The following is a 12,731-nucleotide window of genomic DNA, read 5'->3' as shown; positions in this document are numbered from 1 at the left end:
GGCTTTCAGGCTCCCAAGTGCCTAGGTCGAACATTGTAGAAATCGCAGATGGTTAAAATGAGCTAACTGAGCTTAGTGAGGAAGATGATGACCTCATGAAAGGATCCTCCATGGCCAAAAAGAAAGGCAAACCTGTTGGTTCCAAGAATAAGAAAAGGTCTGGAGATCAAAATGGTCTCCCAAACAGTCCCTCTTAATCCCCTTTTCTCATGAAATACATCTCATGGAATATTAGAGGCTTGGAGTCACCTAATAGGAAGTTTGTTATTAAAAGGTTTTTGAATTGTCATAAACATCTAGACTTTTTTGATGCTTCAAGAGCTTAAATTTGTTGAGTTCTCCCTTGACACTGCGCTTGATTTTATTTGGAGAGATGTGATCAAAATATGCACCAATCATCCTAAGGGAAAGGGTGGAGTTGGTCTCCTCATTAACCCTAAGTGGGCAAATCACATTAGGGATAGGGGCGTCTACCCATGTAACAGAGTGGCTTGGGCCTCCCTGGATATTAGAGGCTCCTGTTTTGGGGTATGTTCTATTTATGCACCTAATGATCATAGGGAAAGAGTGTCCCTCTAGAATTGGCTGGCAGCCCTTCCGAGTATCCCCTGGGTCATGGCTGGAGACTTTAACATGATTGAAAACCAAGATGATAAGGCCGGGGGTATCCCTTTCGAATGGAAGTGCCAAGAGAAACCTCACTGGGATAGGTTTAAACAACACATGCAGTTATTTGACCCCCTTGAGGACAGCAAATTTGAATCCTCTGCCCTATGGTACACTTGGTGCAACTTTCAGCAAGGCCCCAGCCAAATCTACTCTAGATTAGATAGGTTATATGTTAATAAATATTTCTTCTCCTTCTCCCCTAACCACTTGGGGAGCTCGGTGGCTGTTTTGCCAGTGACCTTATCCGACCATTTCCCTATCATTGTTGTCATCAATACTAGGAACTCCATCCCTAACAGCAATCCTTTCAATAAGAAGTTTATCCTAATTACCTCCCTGCTAAATGACAAGGATGCCCTAACTACCATTAAAATGGTTAGACTCTTTAACATGCACTCTCAACATCCCCAATCCCACACCCTCAGATGGAATAGAAACGTCTCCTCTTGGCAGAAAATATTCCAAACTATTGGCCAAAAGAAAGCCAAGGATCTTAGGTTTGTGGAAAAAACTCTCACTAATCGGCTCCACTCCTTGGAGCATGAAATACAATTACATCCTTCCTCCTCTGTCCTGGCGGAACGGGTCTCTCAGGCTAGAGATTGCGTTGTATTTTTAATGCTTTCCGAAGTTATTATTTCAATTCTTTTCAGTTATTTAATTTTTATTATGTTTAAAAAAATAATATTATATATATATATATATATATATATATATAATATTATTTTTTTAAACATAATAAAAATTATATATATATAGTATTTTCTGCGGGTTATTATGTTATTTTGGAAATAAAAGTTATTTCAGAAATTAAATCTTCTTTTTAATTATATATTTTAAATGTGATATAATTATATAATATTATATTCGAAGAATATATTTATTTATGTAAATATATTATATTATTATATATAATTTTAATGTGGAATTTAATTTAGATTATGGATATAAGCTAATCGGAATTATTTGTAAATTAATCATGAACATATAGCTAGGGGGTTGATTTTTATGTGATTTTATTTAACCTTATTGGACAAATGACAACATTGATTTCCTTGTATTAATATAGTTGTATTTTCTTATTTTCTAGGAAATCTTTAATTGCAAGTTATTTATGCTTTTGGCTATTTAAAGAAAAGATTGCTTGTATTAGGATTTTGTGTAAATGGTATTTGCAGTCAAGTTTAATTTCATTGCAATTCTGGTTGAGTTGTCATTATATCATATGTTGTTATACCCCCTTGGTCAGGTGTTGTTGTATAACCCTGTTGATGTGAGCCATTGTGTGTTTTGTTCCAAATGGTCAATCCTAGGTTAGTGATTGTGTATCCTTCACCTGTGGTTTGTCAGGATTAGATATGGCTATCTGTTTCGCCAAAGAGTTCTTGTAGAGAGACCTTTCTTGTAGTGTCCTATGAGAGAGAGTGGCTTTCGAGAGGGGGTCGTGCCCGAAGTGGATGGCAGGATAACAAGTTGAAAGTCAGTTAAGAAGTGATAACCTAATAATTGATTAGGGGGTGGGTAGAATAAATATTAATTAAGATAATGTGCCTCGCACATGGTTGAGTGCTTGTATAGGCTCAGGATGTGGTGAGAAGGCCTGGAATGGCAAACTTACCACCTTGTCTTCACGAAAGGATTGGTAGGGTCCGCATGAGACTTAGATGGAGCTGGAGGTTCGGGAGAGGTTACCAGGATAACCCAGGATGGGGGTTGGGACCTATGGAGGCCTACCAGGGTAACCATCGTAAGCCATGTGATGACACTCTCTCCTTAGAGTCACTAGTGTTTGTGAGTTGAGTCACATGGATGTTTGCAGAGTCATGTAGTTCTTTCATACTTGTCTTATTTTGCTTGCTTGAGGGTCTTCTACTATCTCCTAGCACGATGGGGTGGTTCCATTTCGGAATCACATGGTCGGGTGGTAGTGCCACTTCCCATCGGATGTTTTGGATTGTATCTTCAGGCGAGGAAAGACTTTGCTGGTGTTTCTTGGTTTGTGGTTCATGTATCAACTCTTGTCCATGATCATTGTTCAGTTGAGACCTTGTGGTCATTGTATCAAACTTTTATGTAACCTTGATATTGTAACTTTTGGATTCCGTGGTATTTTTGGAAGCCAAGTATTTATGGATATTGTAATATTATGTCAGTGGAATGTATGCTAATTCAATTGCTTTGATCTTATGTATAAATGAAATATGGATAAATAAATGCATTGGAATACTTTGATTCTTTCATTATGGAATTTAGATGTATGTGTAGTTTTAATCTTAAGCATTTAAGTTATCTAATCAAATGGACAATTGGATTAACCATGGTGTTGATATAATCTACGAATTAATCTTCGTTGGTAACCCTTAGGAAATCATGTGTTAGACTTCCGCTGTGTTATTAATCGTGCAATTGTTATAATTAATGCACTTAATCTTTTTTTTTTTAAAAATATTTCACCCTTTAGTTGCCTAGTTGTGTTGTTTTCCTTTAGGGATCCTGGCGGGGCATTACATTAAAGCTCTTATACCAATTTTTTGGATTGGTTCAAGGACCAAAATATTGAGAGGGGGTTGAATTAGTATTCCTAGAAATCTTAAAACTTTTACTAAAACTTAAACCTTCTGCTAATAAAATAAAATTCATCAATTATGCATTACACACATGGAACAACAATTGCAAAGTAAACGTGAAAAACATAGCCACACAAGGAACACCAGATTTAATATTTGGAAAACCCAAATGGGAAAAACCACGAAGAATTATAATTCTCAATATATAAACACCAATTAATGTGATTTTTACAAAGGATGGCTCACTGTCAGGATGCCCACTACAGGCGGGCTCACTACCCAAAAAGAAGCTCAGTACTAAAGAGAGAAAGATATAAGAGAATCGAACACTGAAACACAGTCTGCACTGTCAGACCTACTTTTGGTATCAATTTGCAACACAACTCAACACAAATATGAATTCTTTCAATCTCGCTTCCCTTCAACACACAAAGCCACACTACCACTCATACAAATAAACCTCTATATATATTGTCTCTGGAAAAATATGATCCTCAATGTCAGCCAAGACAGAGATCCAAAATAGGTCTCCACTAAACATTCTAGTGGTGGAAAGGAATGAGAAGTAGACCTCATCACAATGTTCCTCATCGAAGATATCAACACGCTACACATCACACCAAAGTCAGACCCATAACATTATCCATACACCACACAATCACCATAGCATAATCTTGACTTCTAGACCAAGATCTTGACTACCAGGTAAAATCGGACCCAAGAATAGAACTCAATAATATTAGCAATAAATCTTCCAAAAAATCCAATTCATCCAGGAAATCCGAGAAATCTTTAAACACATAACACCATCTCATCCATATGCTGTTGCACAACATACCACATCCGGACCACTAGATTTGACATTAATGACAACATATGACATAACGCTAACAATCTCCCCCTTTGTCATTGATGGAAACATCCATTAACAACATCCATCAAGACAAAACAAACATTATAAAAATATTATACTCTCTCTCCCCCTTTGACAACAATGACAAAGACGGGCAAAAACTCCCCCTAAGAAACTCAAGAGGAAGCATCCAAGCATTAGTCTAGAAAAGAATAATATGCAAGTTTCTCAATGGACCAATGCACATCAAAATGCACATTACTTCAAATTGGAAAGGGGCAATACCCCTAACTTCTACCGGAGATACTCAAAAGTATCTTTGCAACAAAGCCTTAGTGAATATATCCGCAATATGTTCTTTTGTGGGTACACACTCAAGTCTAACTTCATTGTCCACGCCTTTTCCTTCAAAAAGTGGTACTTGATAGATATATGCTTTGTTCTAGAATGTTGTACTAGATTCTTTGATATATTTATTGCATTGGTATTGTCACACATGATTGAGATTGGGTCATCAAACTTCACACTAGTGTCCTTTAAATTTTGCTTCATTAATAAGATCTGTGTGCAACTTGAAGATGTTGCAATGTATTTCACTTCTGCTATAGATAAAGATATAGAATTTTGCTTCTTACTCAACCAAGCAACCAACTGGGAGCTAAGAAAAAATACTCCCCCACTGGTGCTTTTTCTATCATCAACACTTTCGGCCCAGTCTACATCTGTATAAGCTGTCAAGGTAAAATATGAGCTTCTGGGATACCACAAACCAAATTCTTTTGTTCCTTTGAGATATCTGAAAAATCCTCTTTACCACCACAATATGTGATTCTTTTGGTTCTTACTGAAATATGGCTGCCAAACATATTGCATACATGATATCTCATTCACCTACTTCAACTGATTGTTAACCTTCTTATTCTTCAATTTCAATTTCTAGATTTGTTCTCTCAACTTCTGCACACATTCATTTGCTACCTTCACATTCTCTTTCAATCCCTCATTCTCTGATTCAACACTTTCCAAATCTTCAAGAGTTGCTTACAAGTCTTCATCCAACTAAAATTCTCCAGTCATGGTGTCATGATTCAACCAACATGGATCTCCTTCAAATGGTTAAGCTTCCAATCAAGGGACCAAAGCTCTGATACCAATTTTTGGATTGGTTCAAGGACCAAAATATTGAGAGGGGGGGTGAATTAGTATTCCCACAAATCTTAAAACTGTTACCAAACTTAAACCTTCTTCTAATAAAATCAAATTCATCAATTTTGCATTACACACATGGAACAACAAATGCAGAGTAAATGTGAAAAACATAGCCACACAAGGAACACCAGATGTTATATGTAGAAATCACAAATGGGAAAAACCACAAAGCATGTTGATTCTTAATATATAAACACCGGTTAAGGTGACATCGATTAAGGTGATTTTTACAAAGGATGGCTCACTACCAAGACAGTCACTACGAGCGGACTCATTGCCTAGAAAGGTTCACTACCAAAGGGATCATTGCCTAGAAAAAGGCTCACTATCAAAGAGAGAAATATACAAGAGAATTGACTACTGAAACACAATCTGCACTGTTGGAACTACTTCTGGTATCAATCTGCAACACAACTCAAAACAAATTTGAATTCTTCCAATCTCGCTTCTCTTCAATACACAAAGCCACACTACCACTCATCCAGATCAACCTCATTATATATTGTCTCTGTAAAAACATGATCCTCAATGTTAGCCAAGAAAAAAATCCAAAATAGGTCTCCACTAAACATTACAGTGGTGGAAAGGAATGAGAAGTAGACCTCATAACATTCCTCATCGAACATATCAACATGCTACACATCACGCCAAGGCCGGACCTATAACATTATTCATATGCTACACAATCGCCATAGCACAATCTCGACTTTTGGACCAAGACCTTGACTAGCAAGTAAAATTGGACCCAAGAATAATACTGAATAATATTAGCAACACATCTTCCAAAAAGCCAAGTCATCTGGGAAATTCAGGAAACCTCCAAATGCACAACACCATCTCATGCATACGTTGCTACTCAACATACCATGTTTGGACCTAATCCGAACCATAGGAATTGACATCAATGACAACATATAACATAATGCTAACACAAACAACACCAAAAGAGTATCTGGACCAAACTCTGTCCAAATAACCAATGTCTAAGAAAGCATATCTGCACCAATATCCATCTTAATAACCAGGTATGACATCAATGATAACCATACAAGCTCATGTTTCTAACACATATATATATATATTGGATTGTTGGCATTGACAAAACCGGTCAATCCAGAGAACTGGTATATGTGCTAAGATTTGTCATTGATGTCCAACATTTACTGGTGAAGACACTAACCGGTGAAGTGGTATAGGTAGAGTGGTGTATCGAATGATCAAAGGTTCAACCAAATCAAGGAAAGATAGACTAAGCCAATTGGCCTATCATTCAGGAAGATCGGTCACTCTGATGATGATGAAGTCACAAAAGGTGACTCAGGAAAGAAAACTTGAAGTTGTATGCAAATCGGAATCTCATTGGCAAACAGGGGAAGAGACTTGATGCTATCACAACAAACTGGAAATCAAAGGATGAACTGGTAATATAGAAGTGCAGTGGCATACCGATACACCGATATGACAGAAGGAAGACAGGTGATCATCATAAATCTTGGAGCGGTGATTGGTTATTCAGTTGTGGTGGCAAAAGATGAGTCGGTGAGCTTGTGTCTATGCCAAATGACATGTTGGTAAGGTCAACTTCAGTTATCATGCGATCAAGCATGATTACATGCAGATTTTTTGGTTCACACTTAATTGACTGAACACGACTCAGAAGTTACTATCTTTGGGAGATGCGGTGGCAGAATTTGTTGAACACTTTGCGGAATTGTTGTAAGGTGCACAAAGAAAGAGTGGGAGATTTTGAATTTGAAATCTTTTGAAATCCATGATTGCTTTGATTGAGGGAACGTCTGAAAGTGTTGACAGAAAATGTATAAAGTGTTCTTGAGTTCATTTAGAAAGTTTTGATCGTGAAATTTGAAACAAGCAGATCTTGTTGAAGGCGATCCAAAGTGAAGAGAAGAGAGAGAGGAAGTGCTAAAAGGTGTTAGCACACTAGAGTGTGTTTGAGGTAGATCGACTAAGTGTAGAGTCGAGAGACAAAGAATCGATAGAGTGTTGAGATGAAGGTCAGAGGACCGATAGAGTGTAGAGCTAAAGGTCAGAGGATCAACAGAGTGCAGTGCCGAGGGACAGGCGACCAACTGAGTGAAGAGCTGAAGGTGTAAGAAGAAAACCTATGATGTGTAGAGAAGACACAACCAATGTGGATTGAGTGTGATGCATATTGAGATCTTATCAAGCTATCAGTAGCTAATTCAGCAGATCATCCATCAATTGCTTTCTAACCACTGCAACATAAATCCCTTAATCGGGTGGAATTTAACAAGTCCCTTTTGTAAAATCCCTTAACCAGGTGACATCTTAATTGATGTTCTTAAGTCCGTTAACTAGGCTACCTTTAAAAAGGTAAAGGCACTAACCAACCTTGAAAAAAATCCCTTAACTGGGTGGCACCTAACAGTGTCTTTATAATCTCCTTACAGGGATGGCTCCTCACAGGGCGTACTTTAGAAGAGTACAAATTTTGTGAGTTCCTACTCACACCGTGGTTTTCTCCTATTTGGGTTTCCACGATATAACTTCTTGGTGTCACTGTCAACTTTTCATGCTTGCATATTTTACTTCAGTGATTAAGTATATTGTTGGATATTAGATGAATGCATATTTAAGTTAAAAGTTTAATTGTGAAAATTTGATCAAGTGTTGATTCACCCCTCCCCTCTCAGCACCAGTTAGGAATAACAATATATCTTTTTCTCCCCTCTCACACTTACTCTACCTACTTTTCCCTCCTTCCCTAGCTCTCTAACTCTCCCTCCCACCCTTATTTCCTCTCTATTTGTCTAGATCTTTAGAGCTCTTTGTATTTTAGTGAACCAAATCAATCTTATACAACCTAGCCTTCCCCTAAGGTTTCTTATTCATGTTAGGGTTTCTTAGATCTATACTTTCATGATATTTTCATCTCAATTTATATTTTAAACTCTTTAAATGACCAATTCTTCATTGGTTTTATATCGTTACATATTTTTCTATTATCTTAATTGTGAAATACTGTTTACTTATCCTACTCATCCTTGGCAACCACATTAGAATTTTGTTTTAATATTTGATACATCATTGATATTTCTACTTTTTCAATATGAAAGCACACATCTTTTTTAATTAGTTTTCTTCTTCCTCTACTTTGTTCCCTCTCTATATGTTTAGGTCTCTCTCCCTCTCCCTCTCCCTCTCCCTTCCCCTCTCCCCCTTTCTTTGTACCTATCACTCTCCCTTTCTCACCCCCTTTATCTTTTCCACACCATATCTATCTTTAGATATATATCCCTCTTTCTAACCCTATCTCCCCCTTTTCTCCCCATATTACTATCTTTTTATATCTTTGTGTCTCTCTATCTATCCATATTCATCTTCCTTTATATCTCTCTATCTCTTGCTCTTTGTATCTCCCTTTATTACCTACTCTCTATCCCTACCTCCCTATTTCCCTATATATTTATCTAGATGCCTTTACCTCTCTCTATCTCTGTATCTATTTGTCTCCCTCTCACTCTATCTTCATTTATATTTATATCTTCCTCTTTACTTTTCTATCTCTATACATGTCTCCCTCTTTCTATACATCCTTATCTTTTCGTCTTTCTCCCTCTCTCTTCCTAGACCTTAATATCTATATCTATATGTATCTTAATCTCTTTTCTAGGTATTTCTATCTCTCTATATTTCACCTTCTATCTCTCTCTTTCTCATTATATCTCTCTAGAAAAGCCTAGAAAAACCTATTTCAGTAAAATGGGCATGACTTTTATGTTTCTTATTAAAATTTTGATTTTTTTCGGCGTTGGAAAGGTGACTCAAATCTCTACATAGTGGAATAATTAGTGTTTTTATATTATAAATAAAATAATAATTATAATTAATTTAAATTCTCCTTCATTTTTTAAGCATCAAATTCTCAAAACATTTGCATATGAATTCACTCTTTCATAAATATTTTTTTTGTAAAAATCATCTCAAAATACTTGAAACATTAAATGAATAATTAATAATAAAAATTTAGGCATTTTACTACAGAGAGTAATAAATTTGGAGAAACGATCATATCTTCTCTATCCTTTCTCTACCTCTCTTAAGATCTAAACCTATCGCTTCACCTCTCCCTTTCTCCCTCCGTCTCTTTTTGTACCTCTTTATACATCTCTCTAACTCTTGTTGAACCAATAATCCTTCCTTCTCATTCTCTCAAGCTCTACACTTATATTTCTACCTCTTCATCATTCCCTCCTCTATCTCAATCTCTCTTCCCTAAGATCTAGACTTGTCTCTTCACCTCTCCTTTCATCCCTACTTCCCTCCCTACTCTCAATCTAAAATCTCTTTCCCTATTCTCTCTAAGTATCTCTCTATATATCTCCTTCTCCCCTCTCACACTCTCTCTTCCTACCTTGTCCTCCTTCCCTAGCTCTCTACCTCTTTCTCTCACCCTTCTTTACTCTCTATTTGTTTTGATCTTTAAATATTTCTGTATTCTAATGAGCCAAATCAATCTTATACAACCCAACCTTCTAATGTTTCTTATTCATGTTAGGGTTTCTTGGATCTATACTTTCATGATATTTTCATCTCAATTTTGTATTTGAGACTCTTTAAATTACCAATTCTTCATTGATTTATATTGTTACATCTTTTTATATTATCCTAATTGTAAAATACCTTTTACTTACCATACCCATCCTTATCAACCACATTAGAATTTTATTTTAACATTTGATACATCATTGAAATTTCTACTTTTTCAATATGAAAACACACATCTTTTTTATTCTGTTTTCCTCTCTTCCTCTCCTTACCTCCCTCTCCATTCTATCTCTCTCTCCTTCTCCATCTCCCTCTCCCTCTCTACCTATCTCTTTCCCTTTCTCTCCCCACTCTATCTTTTTCACTTCAAATCTAGCTCTAGGTATAAATCCACCTTTCCAACCTTCTCTCTCCCTCTCTCTATCCATATTACTCTTTCTTTCCATATCCCTCTCCCTTTTTTTATCTGTATCCTTATCCCTCCCTATCTTTCTATTCATATATCTCTAACTCATACACAATGAGTCCCTATCTCTATCTCTATATGCTTAGATATCACTCCCTCTATCTCCTTCTCTCTCCAACATTCCCTCTTTATATATTCCTCTACTTCTCATCTATCTATTTCTCTCCCTCTCTCCCTCCATTTATATATCTCATACCCTCTATATCTCTATTTATATATATCCCTTTGACTCACTCACATACACACACACACACACACATCTACTCCCTATTTCTCCTTCCCTCCCTAGCAACAAAAGTCAAAGGGGAAAGATAATCCACACACCTTGTAAAGAACTAAGGCCCAAATATAGATAACACATAACCATATAAATTAGAAGGATAATCAAGCTCTATTACCAAGAGGGAGAGAGAAATATATATTAAAATAAAGATAGAGCAGGTGAAATAGGGAGGGAGAGCGGGTGGAGATAGAGAGGGATAGGAAGACATAAATATATAAATATGGAGAGAATGGTAGAGAAAGAAATAGGGATATAGAAAGATAGAGATAAAGATGAGGAGCTCAATATAATGGTAAAGAGAGATGGAGAGATAAGGAGATAGCGATAAAGAGAGGGAGAGATAAAAGGTGAAATATAGAGAGTTAGAAATACCTATAAAAGAGATAGATACAAAAATATAGGTATACATATTAAGGTCTAGGGAGAGATAAGGAGAAAAACAAAAAAGATAATGATGGATAGAAAGAGGGAGACATATCTTGAAATAGAAAAGTAGAGGAAGATAGAGATAAAAATAAATATATAGGGAGAGGGAGACAAATAGATAGAGAGATAGAGAGAGGTAAGGGAATCTAGATAAATATATAGAGAGATAGAGAGGTAGTAATAGAGAGTGGGCCATAAAGGGAGATACAAAGAGAAAGATATAGATAGATGTAAAGGAAGAGGAATATGGATATACATAGAGACATAGATGGTGTGATAGAGTGATAAAGAGAGAAATAGATAGAGAGGGAGAGAGAAAGAGAGAGATATAGGAGGATATAGAGAAGGATAGAGAGAGAGAGAGCTAGGGATATATAGAGATAGAGGTAGAGAAAGAGAGATATACATAAAGAGAGAAAGAAATTAAGAGGTTGAGAGATAGATTAATCATGTATAGAGAAAGACATATATTGATAGATGGAGATATAGAAAGAGAGATGGACAGGGAGATAAGTAGAGATAGGGAGATGGCAGTATGATGGAAATGGATTGAAAGTGATAGAGAGAGTAGGATAGATGAAAGGAGAGATGAAATGAATAAGAGAGAGATATAATGAGATGTAGATATACCTGTTTAAATAGATCTATAGGGAGATAGAGATAGAGGGGGCAAGAGTGAGAGATAAAGGAGGTGATAGAGACAAGTAATAAATAGGTTTAGGTAGAGGGAGGTAGAGGGAGGGAGATAAATAGAGAGAAGTGAGATTAACAAAGATATATATAAATGGGGAGTAATAAGGATATAGTGGGAGAGGGAGAGATGGGGATAGAAAGAGGAAGTATATCTAGAGATGGATATAACTTGGGAAAGATCTAGATGGGATGAGAAAAGGAGTGAGATAGGTATACAAGGAAGAGAGAGAGGAGAGATATAGATAGAAGTATAGTAAGATAACTTATTGAGAGAGATGGATTGAAAGGGAGATAAAAGGAGAAGGCAAGAGAGTGAGATGTAGCTAAGCAAATAGAGAGGGGGGAGATATATAGAGAGATTTTATCGTAGGTTGACTTGGGAATTGATGTGCATAGGATCAAAGACAACAAGGCAACCTTCAATAATGATAAATATGAAAAAAATTATTCTCGTTAGGACATAAAAGTTAAATGTTTCATTATTTACTACTTTTTTCTTTTGGGCACAAAAAAAAGAAATAAAAAGACTTGGTATGCAAAAGTTGTAAGTATTTAATGTTTTAAAATTGAAGGATTAAATTTAAATTATTATAATTGATTTTTGGTCTATAATATAGTAAAATTATACATTATCCATTTTGTAGGTCTTTGAATCAACTTTCTAACGCCTATAAAAAATCAAAATTTTGATAAGAAACATAAAAGTTATGCATATTTTACTAAAGTGTATTTTTTAGGCTAAACAAAACGAATATCCATTTTTGTTTCCAAAACGGATATCCATTTTTTAAAACATGACATCACAACAATGACATTAGGAAATGGATATCCATTATGAATAGATCTCAATTTTGGTTTGGTATTTACAAACCAAATTCAAATTTTGCTTAACCCATACAAAAAGTCAAAGCAAAATTTAGCATGGTTGGCAAAGAAAAAAATGCATTTTTTTTCTTCCCATTGCCACTTTTTGGCCCCCCATTATCTTGCACTCACCCTTACGTTACCTATATTTGTGTCATTTTGATGTTGATC

Source organism: Cryptomeria japonica, chromosome 8 (assembly GCF_030272615.1).
Source record: "Cryptomeria japonica chromosome 8, Sugi_1.0, whole genome shotgun sequence".
Classification (NCBI taxonomy): Eukaryota; Viridiplantae; Streptophyta; class Pinopsida; order Cupressales; family Cupressaceae; genus Cryptomeria; species Cryptomeria japonica.
The sequence above is the reverse complement of the archived record's forward strand: the minus strand, read 5'-3'. Positions refer to the sequence as shown.